The sequence below is a fragment of the Pimephales promelas genome, chromosome 7 (genome assembly GCF_988280905.1).
Source record: "Pimephales promelas chromosome 7, fPimPro1.hap1.1, whole genome shotgun sequence".
Taxonomy (NCBI): domain Eukaryota; kingdom Metazoa; phylum Chordata; class Actinopteri; order Cypriniformes; family Leuciscidae; genus Pimephales; species Pimephales promelas.
Genome location: NC_142775.1, coordinates 21,717,823 through 21,735,381, shown reverse-complemented (window position 1 = coordinate 21,735,381; position 17,559 = coordinate 21,717,823). Strand labels below are relative to the sequence as shown.

Here is a 17,559-nt window from a genome sequence, read left to right as displayed (position 1 = left end):
TGTAATACACATTTGAATTCTGGTCGTCTGCCCTTTTTTTCCAATTGAAAACCTGAGAAAATCGCTTTTAAAGTTTTTTTGCCCTTTTTTTTTTGTTGATATCTTTCAAAATCCATAGCATTTTAAAGGATAAACTATTTATTTTATATAGCTTAATTTGACCAAATAGATTAACATATATATAAATGCAATTTAACGAGGCTGAAGCTCAACTTATTTTTAAGTTTTTTGGAATAAATAATTAAAAAAGTCACTTTTACAAAAATGTTCTAAAATCAGAAAGATTGAAGAGGAGTCAGAAAGAAATTCAGTTTTCATACGGATTAGTACGGAAGCCCTGAACCGCAACCTAAAAAAAAAAGTCAGTAAAAAAAAAAAAAAGGTAAAAAAAAAAATCTAGCATTTCGAGATTAAAGTCGAAATGTTTCGAGATTAAAGTCGAAATGTTTCGAGATTAAAGTCGAAATGTTTCGAGATTAAAGTCGGAATGTTTCGAGATTAAAGTCGAAACATTGTGCATTCATAACAGTGAGCGTCCACTGGCTCAGAGCGCGCGCGTGAAGTCGAACTGCCATGGATAAACACAAAATAGTAGCTTTTTACTTTTATCTGAATTACTTATCTTACTTTATCGTTATAAAATATAATGCGCCGGAATAGACTAGCCTATAGGAAAACCAACACGGAAAACACTTTTCAGACTGGATGGAGAAATCCAGCTTTATGAATGAATGAATGAATGAATGAATGAATAGGGCATTTATATAGCGCTTTCATATATGCCTACACTCGAAGTGCTTTACAATTATATCAGAGAATCTCTCCTCAACCATAAGTGGTTATTAAATCTTAGGAAATCACAGGATCCGGCCAAATGATTGGATACAGAATGATGCACTTAAAATGTATCCAGAGCGTATTTACGTTGAAGAGGGAGACCGAACAGTTACTGTTGTGTTCTCGACCCAGATAGTGTTGACTAGACGAGCACGAAAACACCTCAGAAACACTGCCACTAGCACGTGTGACGTGTGTAGAATTTTGTTGAAAGCCCAGATAAAAGTAAAAAGCTACTATTTTGGGTTTATCCATGGCAGTTCGACTTCACACATACACACACACACTGCATGGTCTCTGGACCTGGTTGTCAGCTGTGGCCGGGGTTACTCCGATGGAAATTCTTCCTGTTGGCTTCTAACCTGAAATAAAGAAATGAGCAACTATTATCTGAATATATGTTATCGTTGTGCATTTATGTGAAAATGCAAACATCAGGCTGCTTGATCTCTACATATAAGTTCATAATGTAACTCATAGCTTGCATGGCGACTTTGTCGCACGCAATTCAGACAGCTATACCTATACTGTATTCATTAGGCCAAATACTCTATTCTTGTTTTACTTATGACATCATAAGTAGGCTATGTAACTTAGGCTATCTAATGATATTTATAGATTTTTGTTATTATGATCTTTGATATTATTGGGATAAAGACTTTGTTACAGAATATCAAAGGGCATTGATTTCATATGTCCACTGTAAAGGAGATCAAAATTTAAATCATGTTTATCAGCCATTTTGGGAGACCCATATGGAAATAAATTATACACCAATATTCCTATGAAATGTTAGATATTTTTATTATTAAAATGTTTCTGATTCAAATTATTAGGCTACACTTGTTTTTTCAAAGAAAAAAGCCCCATCTTATAATCAGCGTGTTATTCAATCGCACGTCAGATACAGAGGACAGAGTGTGTTTGTGTGTGCGTTTTCAGCTTCATCTGTCGTCACTGCTCGTCAATGTCAGAAATATTTGAGATGACCAATCAAATCAAAGTAGGAGGGCTTTTATATTCACAGACGCTGAGCGCGAATTTTACCAAAGTCGACACGTTTTTACGGGTCAAGTGCGTGATGAGATGTAAGTACCTAAACTAAACATTTCATATTTGACAACTGTTTTATATTATAAATGTTAACGTTATAACATTTTGAACTGAAAATGGGCCTTTATTGTAACTTGATTCATGACCATTTCACAAGATGTAAACAACACTGGTCCAGAAACACTTCATGTTTCAGTTTGTAACTGTTTTCTTTTATTTCACATGTAGCCTAAAGAAAACATCTTAAAGATGTTTGTTTAACTTTTTGATTCAGTTTTAAATGTTCTGTTGGTTGTATTTTATCCCAGCTTTAGTGTTAAAAAACTGAAACAGCAAGTGCTTCTGGACCAGTGTTGTTTACATCTTGTGAAGTGGTCAAGAAACATGAAGCCGTTTTCATCATAGGCAAAAGATTAAAAATGAATGTTTACATATTGAGAATTAATATAGTAAAATTTGTAGCCATCAGTAAATTAAAAAAGTTCAGCTCTATGCAAAGAATGAATATGACATGGTTTTAAAGCTTTTTCTTATCCTTCAAATGTCTTGAACTTGCATTTTATATGAAAAATGTAATAGTTGTATTTTATTGACAAAATAGTATAGTTTTGCATTGCAGCGTGCATATTTTTTATTAGATCAAATAATTTTAATCTGTCATGGTCATGATCATGGTCAATATGTTCATGTTACATTGTACCTAAATAATGTAACTCTAATCTATCTAATGTAATCTAACCTATTATAATTGCTAGAATTAAATGTTATGCACTTGACTTGCCTGATTTGCTGTTTTTGCACGATCTGGGGCATGTTTCAGGGTCACAGCAATCATTTCCTCCACACCATGGCTTTTTTGGTGTGGATATGCCTTACTGCATGCACCTTGATTACATACAGAGATTACAGTTATTAAAACTTGCACTCAGATAGATGTTGAAAGTTCTAGTAAAACGCTTCAAAATTAAATCTTGTTTTCAAAATGAGTGCTATGAGTCTGAACGCTAAGACCTGAGAACTAACAAATTTTACATTTATACATTTAAGATTAATTTATTTACATTTTGGGGATTGACGCATTATTAGTCATTATAAGTGGCAAGTTTTGAAACGTACGTATGATCACATCATTAATTAGGAGCTGCTGAAATTTAAGCTTTCCCTTTCTCCCTTTGTAGCTATAATGTGTCCATAAAGAGTTATCTCCAATTTTTTTTTAACATTCTCCTTATTCCATCTCCCAAGGTGCCTCCACTCTGAAGACACAGATAACAAATCTACAAACAAAGAACAGCAATTAATCACAAGAGTGGATTGTTTTTAGTATTTCAGGTTAGTAATGTTAATTGTGTTGTTATGTTACTAGTACTACTATCTTCTTTCGAAGGTCAGCATCCTTTAGCTTCTCACAGAGCTCTTCTAATTCCTCCACAGTCTCACAGGGTTCCTCTAGCACCTCTGTGAGATCAGAGACAGAGGTGCTTGGCTGCCTCATATTCTGCATTCTGAATGCTAAAGTGATGTTTTCCTCGATTGCGTCTAGTTTCAGTATGATTCTCCTCTCCAAATTCTCAAATAACTTGTATATTTCTGTTCAGAATTTGTTTTGAAAATAATGACATAACTAACTACAGCCATGGTAACTTACTCTGTGAACCTAACCTGGTCGGGAGCAGGTTTTCTTCAGTAAACCCAGAGTTTCTTGCGGTCTCCTCCCCTTTTTTAAAGAGGAAGAAGGAAGAAGTGCTGTTTAAACACCAACAATAATACTAAAATGTATTTACACATTCTTTAGGAATATATATATATTGTTTGTCCATGGTTTAATTGACTAAATCTGTTTTGCAGCACTTTGCCAAAAAATAAAAGGATTAAAACATTTGCTAAACTTTTATTTGATTACCACTGTTTTGGATAATATTTCTATTAAATCATTGAAAAAATTGTAATAAAATTTAATAAGTTATTAATGATAAAAAATAAGATGTCAATCATAATCATAATCAATTATTGAAGTTAGTTGATATTATGTTTTATTGAATAAATGTTTAATTTATTTAACTGTCATTTTAACTGATGAAAATAATAACCGTAATTTAATAATGCAGTTTATATATTTAACAATTGTTTAATACCATAAACCGTGATATTTTCTGAGACGGTTCTCATACTGTGAAACTCTCATACGTTACAACCCCACATGGGGGAGTCCCCCACCCCCGCTGTTAAACAAGTTACTCAGCAACTTTTACTCATGTTTTAAATTAACTACTTTTTACTTGAGTAGATTTTTTAGACTGGTATTTTTACTTTTACTTAAGTAAAAATGTATCAAAGTAATAGTAGACTACTTTAGGTTGAATAACATTCTTCCAGTTTCACCTCTGATATTATAACAGTTACTCTAAAATAGTTATGAATTATTAACTACAAATGACATCTTCAACGGTGTAGTTAGATTAATGTAATAATTACTATCTCTAGAAAGTATTGGTCTACATATTACTAAATCCTATATCAACCTCAACCACTTGATTAATACAAGGAGGAGAGACAAGAAACTGCACTTTTAATGCTTTCAAATTAACAATACAATTGCAGGAATTATTCTTGAATTTATCAAAGTCTGTAGAGGGAGAAGGTTATATAAAAATATACCTTTTAAAAATCTATGCTAAATCCACTACTATTGTTTTATACTGAATTGGTCTATAGTTTATGCAGTAGCCTATTTGCATCATATTTTATTTTAAATTAAAGAAGAATTAAGAGTAATCCCTTTAATTAAATTACAATATTTAGATTACTTGGTAATTAATTATACCCAACACCTCTTTTTGTCTGGTTTGACGAAAAGAGTCTGGTCTGTTTGCGCTGTTGCCATGGTGGCTCATAATATCTGCGCTCCATTGATAATGGCTTTTTATAGCTGTGGTGCACGCGCTTAACTCAGAGTCAGTCAACTCAGAGTTGATCGAACTAACTCATTTCAGCTGTTCTGTAACCGAAAACTCAGAGTTTCCCATCTCAGGGTAAGTCAACTCTGAGTTCAAGCTTTAACTCAGAGTTGGTTGAACCTCCTTATTGAAACGGGCCCCAACAGTCTGTCAGATTAAATTTATATTATGGTTGTGGAATATGATATAGGCCAAGATTACAGAAGAATGTATATATCTTACCTGCATTTTTCCTTTTTTTTTTTTCTTTCAGCAATTGGACTCGTTTCCATCCTTTTTGGCGTCTCCTGCATTTGAAGTCATTGCTTTCATCTGATTCAGCAGCTGTCCATCTGCATTTCTGTTTGCATTACTCTGCTTACATTTTGAACCCTTAGCGATAATAAAAGTGTTTTCCATTTTGGTTATAGTTGTACAGTCAAGTTTGTTCTTGATCTTGATTTAATGTGCTTGTGTGGAGATTTGCTGTGACAATTATTTTTCACAGCACTTCATATTTGGGAGGAGGATGCAAAGATATTTATATGGTGGATTCTTTTAACTATTGCATGAATATGTTCACTGTGATTTACATTAATCACACATTAAATAGACAGTTTTTAAAAATCATAATGGTGTGGGAAATTATTTAATGTAGCTAAACAATTAGCCTTACATGGCGTCGGATATTTTTATTCATTTTTAAAACAGTACAATGTCTATAGTACATATGTAAACTGGTTTAGTTGGCTCTTTGTAATATAATATTTAAAAATAATATTTTTAATTTGAAGTCGATGCATTCTTTTAGAGCTCCTCGTGCATGTGGAATAGCCAAATTGTAGCTCATATAAAGCGGACCTAATGCGGACCTAAGGGGACGTTTCAAAAGTCCGGGGGACGTCCCTTGTTTGCTGGGAGCTGCTTCTAGAGAACGGTCACGTTCGGATTGTTTTTCCTCATAATGCGAACACGGAAAATAAAATAAAGATTTTATGTTCTGGAGAGAGTCAACCCTTCTTCATCCGGTGAGTATTACTTTTGGTTTGTGCAGTGGTTCACATAGGCCATTTATTAAAATATTTAATCTGGGAATTATGGATCTCCTCCATAACGCTGAAATTGACCAATTTTAAACAATTTAGTAATAATTTAACTAGTTTTGTGGTGTAAGTCTACGTATTTTATAATGTTAACTCTAAATAATACTAATAGTAATTTAAATATGTTGTAGCTAGCATTGGGTCTGGACGTGAAGGATAACTTCGGGAGTTGAAGGGACGTGTCGGTGTCGTGATTCTGTCTTCTCACACCGCGACACATGCAGGTTCGTGGATCTGAGTGTCGCGATCGTTACAGCCTTACATATTCTTCTTGCAGATAAATATACTCACGCAGGTTTAAACCAAAAAAAATGTAATTTTGTTCTATTGACGATCACTGAAAAATGGTCTATTATTTAAAATGCAAAAAAAACTAAAATTTTCGACCCAAAAATAAAACGACAGTGGTACCCCTTTAGTTTTTTTTTTGTTTTTGTTTTTTTTGTTGTGGAAAAAAAGTTTCTCCAATCTTCTTGAAACTCTGGATTCTGATAGAGGGCCATGGGACTTACATCTGAGGGTAAAAATTGAGGGTCTAGACTCTTCCAGAGCTGAGATATTGAGTTATTTGTAATGGCATAAATGTTTCGTGGGATCTCAATATCTCAGCTCTGGAAGGGGCTAGAGCTTCCATTTTTGCACTCAGGTCTAAGTCCCATGGCCCTCTATCAGAATCCAGAGTTTCAAGAAGATCAAAGAAACTCAAAATTTCGACCCAAAAAAAGCGACAGTGGTACGTACCCCTTTCGTTTTTTTTTTTTTTTTTTTTTTTTTTTGTGTGAAAAAAGTTTCTCCAATCTTCTTGAAACTCTGGATTCTGATAGAGGGCCATGAGACTTAGAATTGAGTGCAAAAATTGAGGCTCTAGCCCCTTCCAGAGCTGAGATATTGAGTAATTTGTAATGGCATAAATGGTACGTGCTCAATATCTCAGCTCTGGAAGGGTCTAGAGCCTCCATTTTTGCACTCAGGTGTAAGTCTCATGGCCCTCTATCAGAATCCAGAGTTTCAAGAAGATCAGAGAAAATCAAAATTTCGACCCAAAAAAAAAGACAGTGGTACGTACCCCTTTCGTTTATTTTTTTGGTGTGGAAAAAAAAAGTTTCTCCAATGTTCTTGAAACTCTGGATTCTGATAGAGGGCCATGGGACTTACACCTGAGTGCAAAAATGGAGGGTCCACACCCCTCCAGAGCTGAGATATTGAGTTATTTATAATGGAATAAATGCTATGTGGGATCTCAATATCTCAACTCTGGAAGGGTCTAGAGCCTCCATTTTTGCACTCAGGTCTAAGTCTCATGGCCCTCTATCAGAATCCAGAGTTTTGGAAAGATTGGAGAAACTTAATTTTTCGCTAGAAAAAAAAAAAACGTAAGGGGTACCACTGTCGGTTTTTTTTCGGACCGAATTTTTGAGTTTCGATATCTCAGCTCTGGAAGGGGCTAGAGCCTCAATTTTTGCACTCAATTCTAAGTCTCATGGCCCTCTATCAGAATCCAGAGTTTTGGGAAGATTGGAGAAACTTAATTTTTCGCCTGAAAAAAAAAAAACGTAAGGGGCACCACTGTCGGGTTTTTTTTCGGGCCGAATTTTTGAGTTTCGATATCTCAGCTCTGGAAGGGGCTAGAGCCTCCATTTTTGCTCTCAGGTCTAAGTCTCATGGCCCTCTATCAGAATCCAGAGTTTTGGGAAGATTGGAGCAACTTAATTTTTCGCCCGAAAAAAAAACAAAAAACGTAAGGGGTACCACTGTCGTTTTTTTTTTTCGGGCCGAATTTTTGAGTTTCGATATCTCAGCTCTGGAAGGGGTAGAGCCTCCATTTTTGCACTCAGGTCTAAGTCTCATGGCCCCCTATCAGAATCCAGAGTTTTGGGAAGATTGGAGAAACGTAATTTTTCGCCCGAAAAAAAAAAATGTAAGGGGTACCACTGTCGTTTTTTTTTTTTCAGGCCGAATTTTTGAGTTTCGATATCTCAGCTCTGGAAGGGGCTAGAGCCTCCATTTTTGCTCTCAGGTCTAAGTCTCATGGCGCTCTATCAGAATCCAGAGTTTTGGGAAGATTGGAGAAACTTAATTTTTCGCCCGAAAAAAAAACAAAAAAACGTAAGGGCACCACTGTCGTTTTTTTTTTCGGGCCGAATTTTTGAGTTTCGATATCTCAGCTCTGGAAGGGGCTAGAGCCTCCATTTTTGCACTCAGGTCTAAGTCTCATGGCCCTCTATCAGAATCCAGAGTTTTGAGAAGATTGGAGAAACTTGATTTTTCGCCCGAAAAAAAAAATGTAAGGGGTACCACTGTCGTTTTTTTTTTTCAGGCCGAATTTTTGAGTTTCGATATTTCAGCTCTGGAAGGGGCTAGAGCCTCAATTTTTGCACTCAGGTCTAAGTCTCATGGCCCCCTATCAGAATCCAGAGTTTTGGGAAGATTGGAGAAACGTAATTTTTCGCCCGAAAAAAAAAAATGTAAGGGGTACCACTGTCGTTTTTTTTTTTCAGGCCGAATTTTTTAGTTTCGATATCTCAGCTTTGGAAGGGGCTAGAGCCTCCATTTTTGCACTCAGGTCTAAGTATCATGGCCCTCTATCAGAATCCAGAGTTTTGGGAAGATTGGAGAAACGTAATTTTTCGCCCGAAAAAAAAAAATGTAAGGGGTACCACTGTCGTTTTTTTTTTTCAGGCCGAATTTTTGAGTTTCGATATCTCAGCTCTGGAAGGGGCTAGAGCCTCAATTTTTGCACTCAGGTCTAAGTCTCATGGCCCCCTATCAGAATCCAGAGTTTTGGGAAGATTGGAGAAACGTAATTTTTCGCCCGAAAAAAAAAATGTAAGGGGTACCACTGTCGTTTTTTTTTTTTTCAGGCCGAATTTTTGAGTTTCGATATCTCAGCTCTGGAAGGGGCTAGAGCCTCCATTTTTGCTCTCAGGTCTAAGTCTCATGGCGCTCTATCAGAATCCAGAGTTTTGGGAAGATTGGAGAAACTTAATTTTTCACCCGAAAAAAACAGAAAAAAACGTAAGGGCACCACTGTCGTTTTTTTTTTTTCAGGCCGAATTTTTGAGTTTCGATATCTCAGCTCTGGAAGGGGCTAGAGCCTCAATTTTTGCACTCAGGTCTAAGTCTCATGGCCCTATATCAGAATCCAGAGTTTTGGGAAGATTGGAGAAACTTAATTTTTCGCCCGAAAAAAAAAAAATTTAAGGGGTACCACTGTCGTGTTTTTTTTTTCGGGCCGAATTTTTGAGTTTCGATATCTCAGCTCTGGAAGGGGCTAGAGCCTCCATTTTTGCACTCAGGTCTAAGTCTCATGGCCCTCTATCAGAATCCAGAGTTTTGGGAAGATTGGAGCAACTTAATTTTTCGCCCGAAAAAAAAAAAAAAACGTAAGGCTACCACTGTCGTTTTTTTTTTTCGGGCCGAATTTTTGAGTTTCGATATCTCAGCTCTGGAAGGGGTAGAGCCTCCATTTTTGCACTCAGGTCTAAGTCTCATGGCCCTCTATCAGAATCCAGAGTTTTGAGAAGATTGGAGAAACTTAATTTTTCGCCCGAAAAAAAAAAAAATTTAAGGGGTACCACTGTCGTTTTTTTTTTTTGGGCTGAATTTTTGAGTTTCGATATCTCAGCTCTGGAAGGGGCTAGAGCCTCCATTTTTGCACTCAGGTCTAAGTATCATGGCCCTCTATCAGAATCCAGAGTTTTGGGAAGATTGGAGAAACTTAATTTTTCGCCCGAAAAAAAAAAAACGTAAGGGGTACCACTGTCGTTTTTTTTTTTCAGGCCGAATTTTTGAGTTTCGATATCTCAACTCTTGAAGGGCCTAGAGCCTCAATTTTTGCACTCAGGTCCAAGTCTCATGGCCCCCTATCAGAATCCAGAGTTTTGGGAAGATTGGAGAAACGTAATTTTTCGCCCGAAAAAAAAAATGTAAGGGGTACCACTGTCGTTTTTTTTTTTCAGGCCGAATTTTTGAGTTTCGATATCTCAGCTCTGGAAGGGGCTAGAGCCTCCATTTTTGCACTCAGGTCTAAGTATCATGGCCCTCTATCAGAATCCAGAGTTTTGGGAAGATTGGAGAAACTTAATTTTTCGCCCGAAAAAAAAAAACGTAAGGGGTACCACTGTTGTTTTTTTTTTTTTCAGGCCAAATTTTTGAGTTTCGATATCTCAGCTCTGGAAGGGGCTAGAGCCTCCATTTTTGCACTCAGGTCTAAGTATCATGGCCCTCTATCAGAATCCAGAGTTTTGAGAAGATTGGAGAAACTTAATTTTTCGCCCGAAAAAAAAAAACGTAAGGGGTTCCAATGTCAATTTTTTTTTTCGGACCGAATTTTTGAGTTTCGATATCTCAGCTCTGGAAGGGGCTAGAGCCTCCATTTTTGCACTCAATTCTAAGTCTCATGGCCCTCTATCAGAATCCAGAGTTTTGGGAAGATTGGAGAAACTTAATTTTTCGCCTGAAAAAAAAAACGTAAGGGGCACCACTGTCGGGGTTTTTTTCGGGCCGAATTTTTGAGTTTCGATATCTCAGCTCTGGAAGGGGCTAGAGCCTCCATTTTTGCACTCAGGTCTAAGTATCATGGCCCTCTATCAGAATCCAGAGTTTTGGGAAGATTGGAGAAACTTAATTTTTCGCCCGAAAAAAAAAAACGTAAGGGGTACCACTGTCGTTTTTTTTCGGGCCGAAATTTGTGAGTTTCGATATCTCAGCTCTGGAAGGGGCTAGAGCATCCATTTTTACACTCAGGTCTAAGTCTCATGGCCCTCTATCAAAATCCACAGTTTTTGAAAGATTGGAGAAACTTAATTTTTCGCCCGAAAAAAAAAATGTAAGGGGTTCCAATGTCAATTTTTTTTTTCGGACCGAATTTTTGAGTTTCGATATCTCAGCTCTGGAAGGGGCTAGAGCCTCCATTTTTGCACTCAATTCTAAGTCTCATGGCCCTCTATCAGAATCCAGAGTTTTGGGAAGATTGGAGAAACTTAATTTTTCGCCTGAAAAAAAAAAAACGTAAGGGGCACCACTGTCGGGTTTTTTTTCGGGCCGAATTTTTGAGTTTCGATATCTCAGCTCTGGAAGGGGCTAGAGCCTCCATTTTTGCACTCAGGTCTAAGTCTCATGGCCCTCTATCAGAATCCAGAGTTTTGGGAAGATTGGAGAAACTTAATTTTTCGCCCGAAAAAAAAAAAACGTAAGGGGTACCACTGTCGTTTTTTTTTTCGGGCCGAATTTTTGAGTTTCGATATCTCAGCTCTGGAAGGGGCTAGAGCCTCCATTTTTGCACTCAGGTCTAAGTATCATGGCCCTCTATCAGAATCCAGAGTTTTGGGAAGATTGGAGAAACTTAATTTTTCGCCCGAAAAAAAAAAAATTTAAGGGGTACCACTGTCGTTTTTTTTTTTCGGGACGAATTTTTGAGTTTCGATATCTCAGCTCTGGAAGGGGCTAGAGCCTCCATTTTTGCACTCAGGTCTAAGTCTCATGGCCCTCTATCAGAATCCAGAGTTTTGGGAAGATTGGAGAAACTTAATTTTTCGCCCAAAAAAAAAAAACGTAAGGGGTACCACTGTCGTTTTTTTTTCGGGCCGAATTTTTGAGTTTCGATATCTCAGCTCTGGAAGGGGCTAGAGCCTCCATTTTTGCACTCAGGTCTAAGTCTCATGGCCCTCTATCAGAATCCAGAGTTTTGGGAAGATTGGAGCAACTTAATTTTTCGCCCGAAAAAAAAAAAAAAACTTAAGGGCACCACTGTCGTTTTTTTTTTTTCGGGCCGAATTTTTGAGTTTCGATATCTCAGCTCTGGAAGGGGTAGAGCCTCCATTTTTGCACTCAGGTCTAAGTCTCATGGCCCTCTATCAGAATCCAGAGTTTTGAGAAGATTGGAGAAACTTAATTTTTCGCCCGAAAAAAAAAAAAATTTAAAGGGTACCACTGTCGTTTTTTTTTTTCGGGCCGAATTTTTGAGTTTCGATATCTCAGCTCTGGAAGGGCTAGAGCCTCCATTTTTGCACTCAGGTCTAAGTCTCATGGCCCTCTATCAGAATCCAGAGTTTTGGGAAGATTGGAGAAACTTAATTTTTCGCCTGAAAAAAAAAACGTAAGGGGCACCACTGTCGGGTTTTTTTTCGGGCCGAATTTTTGAGTTTCGATATCTCAGCTCTGGAAGGGGCTAGAGCCTCCATTTTTGCTCTCAGGTCTAAGTCTCATGGCGCTCTATCAGAATCCAGAGTTTTGGGAAGATTGGAGAAACTTAATTTTTCGCCCGAAAAAAAAAAAAAAACGTAAGGGCACCACTGTCGTTTTTTTTTTTCGGGCCGAATTTTTGAGTTTCGATATCTCAGCTCTGGAAGGGGCTAGAGCCTCCATTTTTGCACTCAGGTCTAAGTCTCATGGCCCTCTATCAGAATCCAGAGTTTTGAGAAGATTGGAGAAACTTAATTTTTCGCCCGAAAAAAAAAAAAAATTAAGGGGTACCACTGTCGTTTTTTTTTTTTTCGGGACGAATTTTTGAGTTTCGATATCTCAGCTCTGGAAGGGGCTAGAGCCTCCATTTTTGCACTCAGGTCTAAGTCTCATGGCCCTCTATCAGAATCCAGAGTTTTGGGAAGATTGGAGAAACTTAATTTTTCGCCCAAAAAAAAAAAACGTAAGGGGTACCACTGTCGCTTTTTTTTCGGGCCGAATTTTTGAGTTTCGATATCTCAGCTCTGGAAGGGGCTAGAGCCTCCATTTTTGCACTCAGGTCTAAGTCTCATGGCCCTCTATCAGAATCCAGAGTTTTGGGAAGATTGGAGCAACTTAATTTTTCGCCCGAAAAAAAAAAAAAAAAAACGTAAGGGCACCACTGTCGTTTTTTTTTTTCGGGCCGAATTTTTGAGTTTCGATATCTCAGCTCTGGAAGGGGTAGAGCCTCCATTTTTGCACTCAGGTCTAAGTCTCATGGCCCTCTATCAGAATCCAGAGTTTTGAGAAGATTGGAGAAACTTAATTTTTCGCCCGAAAAAAAAAAAAATTTAAGGGGTACCACTGTCGTTTTTTTTTTTTCGGGCCGAATTTTTGAGTTTCGATATCTCAGCTCTGGAAGGGGCTAGAGCCTCCATTTTTGCACTCAGGTCTAAGTCTCATGGCCCTCTATCAGAATCCAGAGTTTTGGGAACATTGGAGCAACTTAATTTTTCGCCCGAAAAAAAAAAAAAAACGTAAGGGCACCACTGTCGTTTTTTTTTTTCGGGCCGAATTTTTGAGTTTCGATATCTCAGCTCTGGAAGGGGTAGAGCCTCCATTTTTGCACTCAGGTCTAAGTCTCATGGCCCTCTATCAGAATCCAGAGTTTTGAGAAGATTGGAGAAACTTAATTTTTCGCCCGAAAAAAAAAAAAATTTAAGGGGTACCACTGTCGTTTTTTTTTTTCGGGACGAATTTTTGAGTTTCGATATCTCAGCTCTGGAAGGGGCTAGAGCCTCCATTTTTGCACTCAGGTCTAAGTCTCATGGCCCTCTATCAGAATCCAGAGTTTTGGGAAGATTGGAGAAACTTAATTTTTCGCCCGAAAAAAAAAAACGTAAGGGGTACCACTGTCGTTTTTTTTTCGGGCCGAATTTTTTAGTTTCAATATCTCAGCTCTGGAAGGGGCTAGTGCCTCCATTTTTGCACTCAGGTCTAAGTCTTGTGTCCCTCTATCAGAATCCAGAGTTTTGGGAAGATTGGAGAAACTTAATTTTTCGCCCGAAAAAAAAAAATTTAAGGGGTACCACTGTCGTTTTTTTTTTCGGGCCGAATTTTTGAGTTTCGATATCTCAGCTCTGGAAGGGGCTAGAGCCTCCATTTTTGCACTCAGGTCTAAGGCTGCGTCCAAAACCGCATACTCAATGAGTAGGTACGTAAGTACTTACTCATCGAGCGCTAAAAGAGTAGGTACTTTATAGCCAAATCTCGTTGAGTATGAATGAGAACCGGACATCTGCCTTGTTGACGTTATCATGTGACCTACTACGACGCGTTATCATCATATCACAAGCGCAAAAACTTAAAAGAAATGAACAACGACGCGTTTAATTCTTCTATCTATAAATATCTTGACATTGATTAAACTTGCTCATTTTGTTGTGGTATTGTTGAAGAAACAGCTGGCCATTAATTTTTGAATACATTTAAGGTTGATTTAAGTTGTTATATTTTAAACCCTAGGCCTACTAATGTGACCCACAGTGTTATTCTTATAATGATATTTTTTTCATTAAGAAACCCCCAAATGGTCACCTCTTGAATATATGTTGTTAATTTCTTTATTTTATACCCAAAACGTTTCTCCTTTAAGTTTTCCTCCTTTTCTTGATGAATTTACCTCGTTTCATCCCTCAGACCTATAACAACAACAACAAAACAACAACATTTTTCATGTATTATGAAGAACCATTTAAAGATATTTAGCCTTGTTATTGTTCCTTTTTCCTGTATTATGATGTAAACAAACCAATGATCTTTATGTTTTCTGTTTTGTCATTATGACTATCATGGTATCTTTCCATGATCTTGTATGTAATACGTTTATAAGTTTAAATTATATGAGCGACAGGTGCACTAACACCTCATAACATCAGTGACTCGACAGCACAACCTAGAACAGTTTTCCTCTAAGTTTGTAATGTCTGCACAAAGGAGACGGGCAGCTGCTCTAAGATCTCTTTTGGAGAAAACTGTTGATTTTATACCCGAAAAATGTAAGTATCACTCCTTAAAAATTAATATTACCTCAGAATGAATTGCATTGTTAGCCCACCCCAAAACTTAAACAAAATAATAATATTAAATGCTGACCAATACTTAACCCTCAAAAGGTCTTTGTTTCCTGTTTACAAATCTGGTCTTTGGGGTCAATATGACCCCAACAATTGATAGAGAAATTGTAAAAAAAACTATACATTTTTAATAATACAAATAATATATGTTTTTTTTTTTTTTTTTTTTACTTCTCATCTATTCATTAATGCTGTGTTTTGGGAGATAAGAAGTACTTTTGTACCAATTTACAACACAATTCCTCAACCACACCATAAACTTGCAAATGAAATCTTAATTTTTTATGAAAAAATCACTTAAATAATGATCAAAATTTAATTTAAATTGCTTCTGGATATTGAGCTAGGTGCTATGTGTAGAATCACGCCATCTACTGGTTAGAGATAAAACTTAATTCTTTACAGTTTTAGAAATAAATAGTTTTGACCAGCAGAGGCAATAGAGAGCCATTCATTTTACTGCATGTGGCCTACTACTTCTGTCACAACTTTTGAAATACATTTTATGAATTTTTATATATATATAAACATAAGAAAGGACATTTAAAATAATACATTTTTTAAATAGTATAATTGTTGTAGTTTTTGATGCATTTTGAAACGTCTGTTTTTACAAAGTGCCACAGAAAAAGGACAGCTAAATGCCACATAAGACACACCTAAAGGACAAGACTTGGAGTCAGATTTTAGTTGAACATTGTTGATTTTATTGAACAAAGTGTAAAAATAAATAATTAACTTTAGAATGCAAAATAAATAATATGAAAACAAAAGCAATATGAGTGAACATCTAATCTATCATTTTTTCCAATAAAATTCTGAACTTAAAAAGCAATAACAAGCTACAAAAAACATGTAAAACAAATTGTAAAACTATAATCAGTGTGTGAGTGTGTGTGTGTGTGTATTAGGTCTCACACTTTAATATCTTTGTTCTGCATTTGTAACTGATTTCATTTGTGAGTTCTAAAAAATGCTCTCTGTGGCAGTACACTCATACATGTTTGTTTGTGTGTGTTTGTGTGTGTGTGTGTGTGTGTGTGTGTGTGTGAGTGAGCATGTTTTTTCTACATCACATTTATGCTCTAGTAGTAGGCCTTCATTTCTGTGTGGAAATTTTCTGATTTATGATGGATTTATATATTTTTTTGGACAAATGAATAAAAAATATTTAGTTTTTTTCACATTTCCCATTCATTTCAATGTGGGGTCATATCGAACCCAAAGACCAGATTTGTAAACATTTTTTTTACACACCTTCAGAACAACCGAATCAAGCCCAGTTTTTTTGTGTGTGTATAGATAGATTTTGTAGGAAAAGTCACAAAATCTTATTCCACTCAGATAAAGGAAACCATTTTTTTTATTAAGGAAAAGTCGATTGGGGTCATATAGACCCCAAGGACCGATTGAGGGTTAATTATATAACTTTTTTATATACTAAAAATATAATTTAATATAACAAGCAGAATGTAATTTGTTTTGTCATATGATAGTTATGCATGAATACATTTATATTCATAAATGCAGTGAAACATCTCAATCATCAGTCAATCGATGAATTAATGGACACATTAATTAAATAATTAAATTTTATATACTGACAACAATAATAAAAATGAATAAATGAGTAAAAGAACAAATAAAAGTAACCATCACAATAAACAAATGCATTATACAAGTCAACAACACATGAAACAAAGCTTTATTCAAACTACAAGCATGTACAGCTGCTGAACACCACATCATGCCGACTCAACACAGCGGTTCCCATTCTGCAGCTTTATTCTGATGAATTCACCAGAGGGGACTGTGCCTTCGTGCCGGAGCTTGTTGTTGTGCTGCGCTTCACAATCTGAGGCAATAAGGGCAGGTGGAGAGATCGAGGGTCTCGTAAAGGCAGGTGGAGAGATCGAGGGTCTCGTAAGGGCAGGTGGAGAGATGGAGGCACTCATCCATGGCACCACTTCCAGGATGCAGCTCTGGGCTCCTCATCCTCAGTGCTCACACCAGTCTGCAGACATTTCAGATCCTACAAAAAATGCACAAACATTATACAAAAGCAGTCATTTTAACACAATGTCATTTGATTTATCTATTAAAAATAACCTTACTTTATATTTGAGTAAAATCCCTAAAACAAATGCTGCCATCATCTTTCCTTGCAGGTCCTGCTCCACCACAAAAGCTCTGCAGCAAATGCACAGAAATCAAGAATCAGAAAAGTGTTGTAATTTCTCTACTTGAATTTACAATAATTCAAATAAACTACAATTTAAGATTGAATAGATTTTGTTATCCATTTCTGTAGTATACTCACCCAAAGCCTTTGATGACAGCATTCAGCATCATGAGCCTCTCTCCACCGGATAAACACACGCGTGTTCTTCTGTCCTTGTAACATACAGACAAGTGTGCTCATCTGCAATACTTAAACAATATTTTCATTTCAGATGTAAATCGACATTTTAAATAAGCGTGTTTAAGATGTAACGTTAGATGGTCATGTAAATCCATTATAGAAACTTACGTGTAGCCTACTTACTGGAGCTCCCCTGTTTGACTAACTACTAAAACATGTGTTTACAGCAAAATCGTCGTTTTTTTTTTTCGGGCCGAATTTATGAGTTTCGATATCTCAGCTCTGGAAGGGGCTAGAGCCTCCATTTTTGCACTCAGGTGTAAGTATCATGGCCCTCTATCAGAATCCAGAGTTTTGGGAAGATTGGAGAAACTTAATTTTTCGCCCGAAAAAAAAAACGTAAGGGGTACCACTGTCGTTTTTTTTTTCGGGCCGAATTTTTGAGTTTCGATATCTCAGCTCTGGAAGGG

At 36.7% G+C, this 17,559-nt stretch overlaps 2 long non-coding RNA genes across 2 annotated transcripts; one reads left to right on the top strand and one right to left on the bottom strand.

The window, feature by feature from the left end:
- The first annotated feature begins 1,785 nt into the window (after window positions 1–1,785).
- LOC120486199 (uncharacterized) lies at window positions 1,786–5,252 on the top strand. The gene is made up of 3 exons (XR_005624136.2): window positions 1,786–1,925; window positions 3,136–3,222; window positions 5,101–5,252. It is a non-coding gene; the product is annotated as an uncharacterized LOC120486199 (long non-coding RNA).
- An 11,209-nt stretch (window positions 5,253–16,461) lies between these two features.
- On the bottom strand, window positions 16,462–17,134 carry LOC148978336 (uncharacterized). Its single transcript, XR_016169401.1, has 3 exons — window positions 17,048–17,134; window positions 16,842–16,915; window positions 16,462–16,759 (listed from the first exon to the last, which is right to left on the bottom strand). It is a non-coding gene; the product is annotated as an uncharacterized LOC148978336 (long non-coding RNA).
- Window positions 17,135–17,559: the final 425 nt, after the last annotated feature.